We start from the raw sequence: 13,256 nt of genomic DNA on the forward strand, positions 1-13,256 counted from the left end.
TGCTAATTTGTTGTGTTCCCAGGCTGCCAGGACTAAAGCCAGCGAAACCCAAGGGCAAACATCAAAAGAGATAGAGTCAGTTCTGCCTTTTTCATGCCTGTCTCCTTTGGAGGGTTTTATAAGATTAGAGGCTCAGCTAGGCGATCATTAAGATGGCATTAGCAGAACTGCCCCTGGAAACAAAAGGAAATTAGACTAAAACTCATTTCTAGATATAGTCTTCCTTTCAGGGCTTTCCCACACCCTTCAAACTTGTTCCTTCTCACCCTATGCGCGTGTGCTACCCCTCTCTCTCTCTCTCTCTCTCTCTCTCTGCGTGCGTGCGTGCGTGCGTGCGTGCGTGCGTGCGTGCGTGTGTGTGTGTGTGTGTGTGAGTCCTGGGCTTGAATTCGGGGCATGAACATTGTCCTTGGTCTTTCTCAAGGCTAATGCTCTACCATTTGAGCCACAGCACCACTTCCAGCTTTTTCTATGTATGTAGTACTGAGGAATCGAATCTGGGTCTTTGTGCATGCTAGGCAAGCACTCTACCACTAGGCCAAACTCCTGGCCCCAACTATCGTATTTTTTAGTCCATGCCAAAATACAGCTGACCTCACTTCCATCATGAAATATTTGTCCTCTCACATAAACAAAAAGCTTAAACTTGTAAGAAGATAAAATTCCCAGATACAAATTTAAATCATCACATACTGACCTATAGTGACCTACAGCTACCCAGAAGATGGTAAGATGCTATCATCAGAAGTTGTAGAGATCTGGTGTCACCCTGAAAACCTTGAGATTTGGAAGAGATGTGCTCCCCATTTTGAGAAATGCTCACTGGCTTCCTCACTCATTAGGAGGCTGAAACTTAAACTTGACTTCTGCACAAGTTACTAAATAGTTTGGTTGGGCTCAGAAGTGTTCATTTTACCACAAATACTTAAAAACCAGAAGTCTAGGTAAAAGAATTAAAAGAATTGGGAGACTAGAATAGCGGCTTCTATTTTTAGATGAAACATGACCCCTCCTGCTTCTTCTGATTCTAACCAAAGCGCGTGTGCTCGCGCTCTCTCTCTCTCTCTCTCTCTCTCTCTCTCTCTCTCTCTCTCTCTCTCCTCCTCTCTCTCTCTCTCTCTCTCTCTCTCTCTCTCTCTCTCTCTCTCTCTCTCTCTCTCTCTCTCTCTCTCTCCCTCTCTCTTAAATGAAGGGGAAAGCAACAATTTTTTGGATATATTTTAAGATGAACACACCATCTGAAGTTAAGGAGCTTAGTGTAATTGCAGGCCAAGGATTGGGTGTATGAACAGTTGGAGATGGAATCACAGCTACTTTCAGTGGGAAAAGTTTTTTATTCCTTGGAGCTCTAGAGATGGAAAGTATATGAAGAGAACATTTAGAAACTCTAATTTGGCCTTGCACCATTTCCTTTTATTAATCAAAGTGCCATTAGTCCCACAAGAAATATTTATAGAATATTAAAAGCTGGAAAAACAAGGAAGTCAGAAAAAGGATGTTTAAAGTTTCTGAGAAAATCTATAGACTGGGATTCACTGAAGATGACTTCCTCAGCCTTGTGAAACTTGCTTAGGTGACTGACCTTGCACTCCATTTTACAGTGCTCCATTCCCTTACGTCGCTAGCCTTAACCATTCACATCACCTGCCTGCCCTTGTAAACACACCCATTCGCAATGCTACTCTAGCCACAGGTTAAGGACTTTCTTCACTCATACGCTTTGATAGCTGTGGCATTGCCAAGACCAGGAACATCAGATGGGAAACAGAATTTCTGCAATCTACTGTTGATTCCACCTGCACCTCTCCAGCCCTCTTTGGAGTTCTTCAGTCATCCTCCTCCAGGGACTGAGATCTTATAATTGAAAAAATCTGGGATTGGATCAAGCTAGGTTATATATGGTTTTCAAACTGGTTATAAAGATATGTGATGGATGGATAATTCTATGGAAATTAATTTTTGGCCCTCTAAGCTACATTCTTCCCCAAATTTGATTTTCTGAGTATGAGTCTAGGTTTGTAATTGTCCTTTCCTCCACATTATTTAAAAATATTTTTAAAAAACATTATGGCATATTGCCCTTAACATGACACCAAAATAGCAAACAGATTTCCCCTAATGATGGATTGTTATTCATGCACTTTGGGCTTCCATATATATACATATACATATATATATATATATATGAAAGGTGATTATTAGCAAACTACAAATGTGTGAATTTACACAGACTTCATAAATATGGCAGAGCAAAATGATGGTGATGGAAAGTTTGATTGGACACTTTTTGCTTTTCCATCTAATTCTTACCAAAGAAATGTCTTGTTCTTGAGAGAGAACCCTGAGAGAGTGAAACAATGAAAAAAATGGATAGGAGATGCCAATCACAAAGAAACCTTTGTCACCTCACTTTAAGCAAAACATGAAGAATAGATATGAAATAGAAAACATGACTGCCCTCAAGAACCATGTCTAGGATACATGTTGACAAGGAAGAAAATTATCTTTGAAAATTACTAAGGGAGTAATGGCTATTTTATTTATATTATACAACTTAGGTTATATCCTGAGTTTGAGCATGCTATGTTGCAGCAATCTCCAAGCTATATTGGCTGAGCTACAGGTTGTGTGTTCTGTCTAGCTGGCTGATTATTTTAACTATAGCTAGAACATTTTTGACAAATCTTAATGTTTATAAGGCACAGAGGATAAAATAAGTTTAGGTGGATTATTTCAGATTTGAAGTGCATTAGTTAACAAGGTTGTCGGGAGCTATTGTATCAATTCATGGCATAAAATATTTATTCAATTACAGTGAATTCACATGTTTTATCCTATAATGTGTTTAGTATCAATTTCATAACTGCAACCGAAATATGTGCTGTCAGACTAGTTAGTAGCCTATAACCATTTCATTATCCTTGATGTGTCTAATTTTTACACTTGCTCTTCCATATCCTTCAAAGCCAGTCAGCAGTACGCAATAGCTACATTCAGTAGCCTTTTCATTTTTTTGCTTTGGGCTGGCCTTGGACTGAACTTTACCTACCTCTTCCTCCCAAGTAGTAAGAATTACGGTGCATGCCACCATCCCCTGACTTGAAAACAAGAAATCTGAAGCAAACTCTAATCAAAGTGTTGAACAAAAAAAAATGCTATTTTGGCAAAAACAAACAAACCAACAGCACCCCTCTGGAATAGATCATGGTGATGCAAGAAGCTCATGTGTCTGCAGGGTTCACACTATGACATGTTTCACTAGGCCCACCTCCAAGTAAGTAGAGGGTGTAGGAAATCAATCAATTCCCACATACAACACATAGTGCCATTCATGTGCAGCTGATCTGTTGCACCAAGATATCTGTGTGCTATGTCTAGGCGATGTGTGAGCCTCATAGAAAGAGAATGTTAAGTATGCACTAATTTGCTGATTCCTTCAAGTTGAGCAGCTTTAATTATTCGTTAGGGACTTTCTGAGCTCAAGGCTCCTGTTAATCTCCACCAACACTGAGCTCTCTGAGGCTGCAGGAGAAGGCTGCCTTTTTCCTCAAAGTGCCACCTGTCCCACCTGTTCCCCTCGCTTTCTCTGGAGACTAATTTCCATTATTTCCAATGTTTCTCACTGACTAATACAGGAAGAAAGAGAGATTGTGTTACAGGGGGAAAACTGGAAGTAGCGGAGGTAAATGTCTTAAAGTGGGACCATGGAGAGGTAAAGATTGGCTTGGCAGAGGTTGATGGGTGGATGAATGGATGGATGGCTTTTTGTCAGGGCTAGGATTGAATGTAGACCTTTACATGCTGGAAAAACACTTTAATACTGAGCTACCTCTCCAGACCCTGCTCTGCTCTTAGAAAAGACACTTCACTCTGAGCGATGACTTATCTTTGAGCTGAGATAATGAAGCTGGCATCACAAGTGTTACAGAGAGGCCCTTTGCAAAATGATACGTCTCAAGTGTCCAGGCCAAACAGTGTCAGTACTCTTGGCCAGTTTTACTGAGACTTAATTTCTGGGAATTTGAACAACCCTTTTCCCCTTATTACAGGAACCCTTGACCGTGACCAATCCATCATCATTTTTCTAATGATGCCTGAGGTCTGTCAGGCACCAATGGCAGAGGAACACACTACGGTGCCCTGTGAGGGTCTTGACGTAGCCAAGTGGAAGGGAGAAATGAACATGCTAACTCTACATAGCCCCGTGTGCTCTTTTCCACCCGCTGGCTTGGGCAGCCCAATTCCTGAGCAAAGTCAAGTCTCCCCCATACTCTTCACTATAATGAGGCTCCTGTGCACCCTGAGAAGGGGGATATAGCTTCTGTTACAGAAGAAAAGCTGCAAGAGAAACAAGCAATAACCTTGCCAGGCCTCCTCTGGGCTGTCTTGATGACTTAGTCCTTAAAATACCCTGGCTAAGTCAAGGGCTGTGGCTCACGTATGTAATCCTAGCTACTCTGGAGTCTGAGATTGAGGATTGCGGTCCAAAGCCAGCTTGGACATGAAACTGTAAGACTCTTATCTCTAATTTATCTCCAAACAAAATAAGCAAACAAAAAAAAATGGAAAAAGCTCCTGGACAGCACCCAGGCCATGAGTTCAAGCCCCAAAACTGGTAAGACAGAACAAAACAAAACCCCTGCTAGATTCTGCAAAACAGAGTTGAGGGCATTGCTTTCTAGGAGAGAGCTGGAATTCTAATTTGTTGTTAACAATTGGGATCTGCCTCAGAAGGCAGATGTGATAATAAGGGAGTATTTGATGTCATTTCTGTGAGGAGGAGGATTAGCTCAAAGGGACATTTTTTAAGTGCGGTAGCAGCCCCCAGGAAGAGTGTGAAAAATAGCCATTGCACATATAGGACACTTGAGACATGTATCATTTTGCAAAGGGCCTCTCTGTAACACTTGTGATGCCAGCTTCATTATCTCAGCTCAAAGATAAGTCATCGCTTAGAGTGAAGTGTCTTTTCTAAGAGCAGAGCAGGGTCTGGAGAGGTAGCTCAGTATTAAAGTGTTTTTCCAGCATGTAAAGGTCTACATTCAATCCTAGCCCTGACAAAAAGCCATCCATCCATTCATCCACCCATCAACCTCTGCCAAGCCAATCTTTACCTCTCCATGGTCCCACTTCAGGACATTTACCTCTGCTACTTCCAGTTTTCCCCCTGTAACACAATCTCTCTTTCTTCCTGTATTAGTCAGTGAGAAACATTGGAAATAATGGAAATTAGTCTCCAGAGAAAGGGCATATCTGATCTAAAGAGATTTATTGTCAGGTGCTGGCTTACATAATTGCAGAGACTGAGAAATTCTATCTTCTATCATTCAACGTGGCACCTGGGAAATCCAGAGGACAGTTCAAAGCCTCACAACCAATCAGATTCCAGGTCTGATCTGAAATCCTGAGAACCAAGAGTTCCTAGGACAGAAGATTAATTTTTCACTTCAAGCAGACAGACAGAGGGAAGGTAAAGCAGGTGTCTTCTGCTTCTTGTTCTCCTTAGAAGTTTGGTGGATGGGATAGCAACACATTCGTTGGGAAGGTCCATAAGCTTCACCCGGTCCATCAGTTCACTGGCTCATCTCTTCCAAAATCATGAGGAGATATTTAAGCAAATGCATGGGCATTCCACGCTGCAATCAAACTTATGCATACAATGAAACATCATCTTTTCCTCTTGAAAAGTTTGTACATCCCTTTGTACTTAAGAACTGAAAGGCCGCCGAATTGTGTTGGATTTTATGAGGGTATTTGTAGTTTTAATATAACACAAATCCTGAAACCCCAAAATAAGTGTTAATGATAGAATTTCAGGCTGTCGAGCTAGAAGCTGAGGAGCACCGAACAGCATTATTGCACATGTGTGACAGAGACCCTTATGATCTTCCCTGAGCTTGACTTTCAGTAGGCTGACATAGGCCATTTGTTGCAGAGCAGCCCTCTTGCAGAAGCACTTTTTCCTCTGGATCCCACATTTCTAGGGTATGTTTATCAGCTGGGTATCTGCATCATCCGTCCTGTGTTTCCCTTCCCAGGAAAAATGAAAACTTCAGGTTCATGTAAAAGCCTAAGCATGGAATGTCTCCAGCATCTAGATGCATAGGAGTCCAGAACAAAAGGCAATCCATATACCTTTCAGTGCACTGGCTAAACAAACTCATGCCACGGAACCTACCCACCAACGAAAGGAAATGAGCTCACCATCTGTAGAGCAACCTAGTGAATCTGCAGAGAATTATGCTGAGTGAAAATAATCAATGGCAAGAAAATTGTACAAATAAGTACCAACTTGGTAGTTTGGGAGCGTGGAGATGAGGACACAGGCAGGCCAGAAGGAAAATGCATCTTGAGAGATGCTGGCAGTGAGGCAGAAGTTTTGTGTCTTCCTTGTATTAATATTGATATCCTAACTGTGGGATTGTACTATGATTCTGCCAGAAGATGGCACTGGGAAAACTGGATAAAGGGGAAGTGAAATCTGTGCATTTTTTTTTACAAATGTACGTGAATTTATACACACAGATGTATATATATATATATATATACATATGTATACATATGCATGTATGTGTATGTATTTGGTTTTGTGAAATAAAGTCTTGCTAGGTGGCCTTGAATTATTTAAGAGGCAGGAAGAAAGCGTCTTAAAGCAGAAAGGTTAATTTAAAATAGAGGTGTGTTTCAGCTGGTAATGAGTGGAAGTGGCAGATACTGAGTTCTAGTCTTGTCTCAGACCAAAGACAAGACAAAACAAAACAAAACAAAAAAAAACAGAAGGAAGGAAGGAAGGAAAGAAAGAAAGAAGAAAGAAAGAAAGACAGAAAGAAAGAAAGAAAAGAAAAGAAAAATAGAAGTGGAAAATGTTTGTCTACCAAATATCCCCGGATTTCTTTGTCAGGCATGAACTACACATTTGGTTTTGAATCTCTACCAGTGTTGCAGACGAAAATCATGTCCCATATTTGGATTTATATGTTAATGAAATTGAACACCTTCAAATACTTACAAGTCATCTTATATGTGTATTTGTATATTCATCAAAACCAAGACATTCTGCCAATGCCTCATGTGTTACACAATGGACACAGGAGGTAGTTGTGAGCTAGTTAAAAATTGACTGCAATTTGTTAAAAGTTACAGTCAAACTGACAGATACATAGGCTTGGTTGTAGGGAAATTCTTAGGTGAAATATAACCAGGAAGTTGGAAGGATGAGCAGTCTACTAGGTCAAAGTCAGAGATGGGATTCTGGTGTGATTTGGTTCTGTGGGAAAGTAAATGATTTCTGAATGGATAGCAACATTATATGAGCAACCCAGTAAGTACACAGCTGAAAAGACCCTCCATGTTTGGAAAAAAAAGAAGAGGGAGATGTTTTAAAATTGTGTGAGTATCAAATGGCACCGAAATTCAAACTATAGAAAGCTGAAGAGGGACAATTTACATTTCAGAAACAAAGTCTCATTGTTTTTCAGTGCAGATCACTCCTTTAAAACAAATACAGGGCTAGGGTTGTTTGAAGATGTGTATAACTGGGCTAGAAATTGGGGAATGCAAATGCCAACAAATTTCTCTGCATTTCTATTGGTGAGTAAAAGCAGGAAGTTATTCTAACAGGGATAAATATGTAGCTGATGTACTTTGGACTGTTTTTCAGAAAAGGGACACAGAGTTAGCAGTGAAGAAAAATGATTTCCATGACCAAGATTCTCAGTCTGTAAAACTATAAGACTAGACTCCATCTGTGAGGACATATGGAAAATAGAATCTCCAATACACCTAGAAGGAAGGAAAATAAATTCACATTCCAGAAAATGTACCTGGTAGAAGAGTGAAGAGATCCCTTTCCACTTCTTTGTGCTCAGTACAAACCTACTCTGAAATTGTCCAAAGACATTGGAGAAGTTTTTAATGCTAACTGTGGATATGTATCACAGTTTTATATTTCTGATTCTCGTCCATAGAGTCTCTCTTGCTTTCTGGAACAACACAGAACAAAACCAATGCTTCATGTTTAAAAAGTCCTAATTATCTGACCCAGTATATACCATTTTCTTCAATTCCCCCACCAACTTCTCAATAGGTATTTCTTTAATCATTTCTGTCTTTCAGATAAAGATATGGAAGGAAGGCCAAAGAGGTTGTGTAGCATTTTTAAATCAATATTTGAACCCAGACTTGCCTGTGTTACAGGCTGTTGTCTCTTCTGATTTTTCTTAAGTTCTGTTAAACTCTTACAACTCTCAGCTGGTGTCCTTTGGAGATTTCTGTTAGTTTTAGAAGCAAGCTGTTTTGTAAGAATTACAGATTTCTGCCACTAAAATATGATCACACCTGTCTCTGGTGATTTTATTGTGAAAGTATGGGCAGAGGACATTGAAAGAGAGCTTGGATTTCAGATTGTGTTTTAGATCTTCTCCTTAACTGATGCTTGTTTAATAAACTTCTGGTAGACCTGTGGCACAATTTGGTTGATATCATAACCCACTAGAGGCTTTGGTGGGGAGGTCAACAATGTCTTCTATCACTAAGTATTGTCTAGAAAACTATCATTATCTACAAAAATAAGCAAAGAATGATCTCAGCATCAGTGAACCATCACCTAGCAACTGCTCTTTCTGTTGTTGTTTAGTTTTTGTTTCATATTCGTAAATGTAACTCTACAATCAAGCTAGACTTGGGGTGGATAGGGCAACTATGTAATGGCAGAAGAGCACAATAGTGACAGCATATTGCGAGCAGGTGGGAGGGAGGGCTGCATTGCTGAATTACAGGGGAAAATGGTCTGGTAGTTGTGATAAACTCAAGTCAAAGTCAAAGACATTGTAGTTGTCCACAGACAGCAATGAAGTCTTGCTAGTCCTGCCACTTCTGGTCCCAAGGCCCTCTGTGGTTTCCACGATGCCCGTGCTCTCTTTCACTGACTCAAAGCTTAGTGTTTCCACAGAGGACTAGCACCCTACTACACTAGCCTCTGGCCCACGTCCAGCTTTCTGCCTGTGCTAGTTTCCAACTATGATCTCAGATTTCAGCATTTTAGAGAGCTAAAAATTACAGACATAAGATTTCCTAGAGTGGAATTCTTTAGAAAGCCAAAAAGTTCAGCAGAATAAAACACCAGGAAGTAGGTACTCAAGAGCGGTAAGGTGGACTCAAGGTGGGAGGAGTAAAAGAAAAAAGAGGGGGATGCAGACAAGAACTCAAATTATATCCTATAAAACTAAGAAGAGTGAGGGAAAGGGTAGTAACGGAGGGATGGGTGGGAACTGTGAAAAGGGTAACATTAATCAAGATATATGGTATTCATAAACTGCTTTGCTAAATTACAATTCCTTTGTACAATTATTTATAACACTGTGTATATTTCTTTTAATTACAGGCATGAGCTACAGGGGTTCTATTGCTAGAAAGTTTCTGCTTCAGCTAAAGATAGCTTTTCTATGCCAAAAACATAATTGAGACAAGAAAATATTGATACATACTTTTCAAAATTCATTATCTTTTAATAAACTTATTCTTCCTTAAGCTTTAAATTCAATTTATAAAACTTCTATTTATGTCCAGAGATCTTAGCAATCACTCTAATGGCCTTTGAATAATATTTGATTCTATTTTAAAACTAGATAATTAAATACTTTCACATATCTTGCACTACACTTGTAGGTTTAATATAGGTTATTTTCCTTTAGAGTAATTCTGATTACCTGATTGGCAAACTTTCTCAGGTAATAAGTAATTCATGTAAATCTAACAAATTAAAGTTATAAATATTGGGAAACACTGGTTCTTTAAGTACTATAATATTTCATTGTTCATAAGGTTAGTAAGAATTCCACTGTAAATTCCATCTCAAGGGCCGGGAGTTTGGCCTAGTGGTTAAAGTGCTTGCCTAGCATGCATGAAGACCCGGGTTCAATTCCTCGGTACCACATACATAGAAAAAAGTAGGAAGTGGTGCTGAGGCTCAAGTGGTAGAGCTCTAGCCTTGAGAAAGTCCAAGGACAGTGCTCAGGCCCTGAGCTCAAGCCCAGGACTGGCAAAAAAAAAAATCCATCTCAACTAATTAATTTAGGTGTTTTAAATGGTAGTTTTGCAAACAGTAAAACACAATTCCTAAGTGTCACAAAGTAGACAAAACATTGAATATTTATTTCTTTACTTTAAAATTATTAATATGGAGTGTAATTTTAGGAAACATGTATCCATTCTACTCTCAAGTCTATGAATTAAGGATGCTTATCTTCTTAAAAGGGAAGTCTGGCGGGTGCTAGTGGCTCAGGACTGTAATCCTAACTACTCAGAAGGCTGAGATCTGAGGATCATGGTTCAAAGCCAGCATAGGCACCAAAGTTCCTGTGACTCTTATCTCCAATTAACCACCAGAAAACCGGAAGTGATGCTGTGGCTCAAGTGATAGAACCCTAGCCTTAAGCTGAAGAGCTCAGGAACAGCATCCAGGCCCAGAGTTCAAGCCCCATAATTGACAAAAAAGAAAGAAGGAAGGAAGGAAAGGAAGAGAGAGAGAGAGAGAGAGAGAGAGAGAGAAGAGAGAGAGAGAGAGAGAGAGAGAGAGGGAGGAGAGGGGGGGGGGGGGAGGGGGAGAGGGGAGAGAGAGAGAGAGAAAGATGAAAGAAAGAAAAGGAAGTCTGATCCTAATGATTCTAGGTTCTGTAAGTATAATAAGTCTTATTCATATTTGACTTCATTGATGCATGGGAAGCACTCCATATGGCCTCTATCTTCATATTTAAGCCATACTCATTTCCAGTTTCCTTGAGTCTCCTTATAGGAGCCTGCAGGTCTCCAGCTGTTATCAGAAGAATCATCCATGGCAGGGAATGGACACTGCCTGGAGAGGCCTTGGGCTAACAATGAGAATGAAAGATATTAACTACTGTTGAAATAGGTTATTTTTATTAAATTTCCACAAAAATTGTAGAACAGTGAAGCCAGTTAAAAATCACTTTGGTAGAGGAAGTTAGAACAGCCCAAATGATAGAAGGAGTGAGATTGAAAGAAATACATTGTAAATATGTGTGGGAATGAACAATGAAATGTTAACGATGAAACCCCCTATGTGTAAGCTAACAATAATTTTTAAAAATCATACAATCACTGGGCACTGGTGACTCATACCTGTAACCTGTAATCCTACCTACTCAGGAGGTTGAGATCTGAGGATCACAGTTCAAAGCCAACTACAAGAAAGTCTGTGAAACTCTTAACTCCAATGAAGCACCAAAACAGTCAGAAATGGAGCTGTGGCTCAAGTGGTAGCATGCTAGCTTTGAGCAAAAGAGCTCAGGGACAATGCCTAGGCCCTGACTTTAAGTCCCAACGCCCATAAAACAGCAACAATAACAACAGCAATACAACTGATTCTGTCTATATGAAAACTTCTGACTGCCCAGGCCTAGAGACCTTTGACCCTGGTTAGTTCTCTGTATTCTTTTTCATTGACTTTCTAATATTGCAAATACAAATGCAGATGCCCTCAGTGGATGAATGGGTCAAGAAAATGTGGTATATGTTCACAGTGGAATTCCATGCTTCCATCAGAAAGAATGACATTGCCCCATTTGGAGGAAAATGGAAAAACCTGGAAAAAGTCATAGTAAGTGAAGTAAGTGAGACCAAAGAAACATTTGTGATCATTAGTATATGTCTAAAATAGTCCTAATAGAGGTTCACAATAGCCCCATAGCTGTGTACATATGACCACATCAAATGATGTTAATTGAAATGACGTCCCCAATGTGTGTGTGGGGGGGTGCTTTTTTTTCTTAGTGTACTGTTTGCAGTTATTTCTTTTGTCTTTTTTTTCTCCTCTGACTTATTCCCCACTATTTCTGATTTCAACATTCTTTGTCTTGTGTGTAAGTTTGTCTGATTTGGGGAAGGGAAGGAGAAATCACAGAAATGGTGGGACAAAGGATAAACCAATGCAACAGCAACGCTCACTACTACACTCTACTATACAACTTGGGAGGGGGAGTGAATGTAGGGGGGAGGGAGAGCGGGAGAGAATGAGGGAGGGAGTAACAATGTCGGACCAGAAATGTACTCATTACCTTACATATGTCACTGTAACCCTCTGTACATCATCTCTTCAATTCAATTCAAAAAAAAAATTAAAAAGCCTATACAAAAATGAATTGTGGATATCTCCCAGGTGACTTGAAGTCATAGTTGATAAGAAAATTGTACTGAGAGTCATCTGAAAAAATGTTAACTTTGCTTTGTACCTAGTTGAATTTACTTTCAGGAGATCATTTTGTGTAGTACCTCTGCTCTCCTCCAGCTCACATCTTCCTCATCCTCGAAGCCCATCAACCTTTCCTTATTTGAGGCACCAATAAAAGCCTGGACTGGAACAGAGCCCCATCTAGCTCTTTGGGAAGTCACTCTTCAGGTGTCTTCTAACATGTCACCCCTGCCTGTTCAGGGACTCATTTGAAGGTCTAGAGCCTGACTTCTCTACTTTACTTTGTTGCCTAAGTGCTGCTACTTTGTGACCTTCTCAGGTGACTCTTTGGCAGCTGTCTGGCATTAGTCCAAAGACTTATATTCAGAGTGCTGCCCATTTCCTTCTCAACCCTACCCCAGAACTAAGAATCATCAACGAGACATCTTGCCCATGTGCAAATGTACTAGGGCTATATACCCATACTAATATTAGTACTCAGCTAGACTATAGATCCTTGTCTACTCCAGAGGTATTGGTAGTTGGTTTTTTTCTGTGGTGGTTATTTGTTTTGTGTTTGCCGAGGGCTGGTCTCAAACTTCAATCCTCCTATCATAGTTGGTATGACATGACATGAGTGCACCACCACATCTTGCCTTGTTTGTTGAGGTAGGGAGGAGATCTCACTAGCTTTTTGTCTGAGCTTGTCTAGAGCCACAATCTCTGCCTCTTTAACAGCTTGGATTACAGGTATTTCTGTAGTCTTTTTGATTTTTACTTTTGTATGTGTATGTACTGTTACTGGGGCTTGAACTCAGGGCCTGAGCATTGTCCCTTAGTTTTTCTCCTTGAAGCTAGTACTCTACCATTTGAGTTACAGTTCCATTTCTGAATTTTCTACTGGGTAATTCCAAGTAAGGATCTTTTGGATCTTCCTGCTTGGGTTGGCTTGAAGCTGTGATCCTCAGATCTCCGCCTTCTGAGTAGCTAGGATTACACCAGGGCTCACAGCCTTTTAAAGGAATCAAAAGCGTGGGATGACTTCTTGTCATACAGATGGGGTCTGAAT

This window comes from Megascapheus bottae, chromosome 4 (genome assembly GCF_031878675.1).
Source record: "Megascapheus bottae isolate mThoBot1 chromosome 4, mThoBot2.hap1, whole genome shotgun sequence".
Classification (NCBI taxonomy): Eukaryota; Metazoa; Chordata; class Mammalia; order Rodentia; family Geomyidae; genus Megascapheus; species Megascapheus bottae.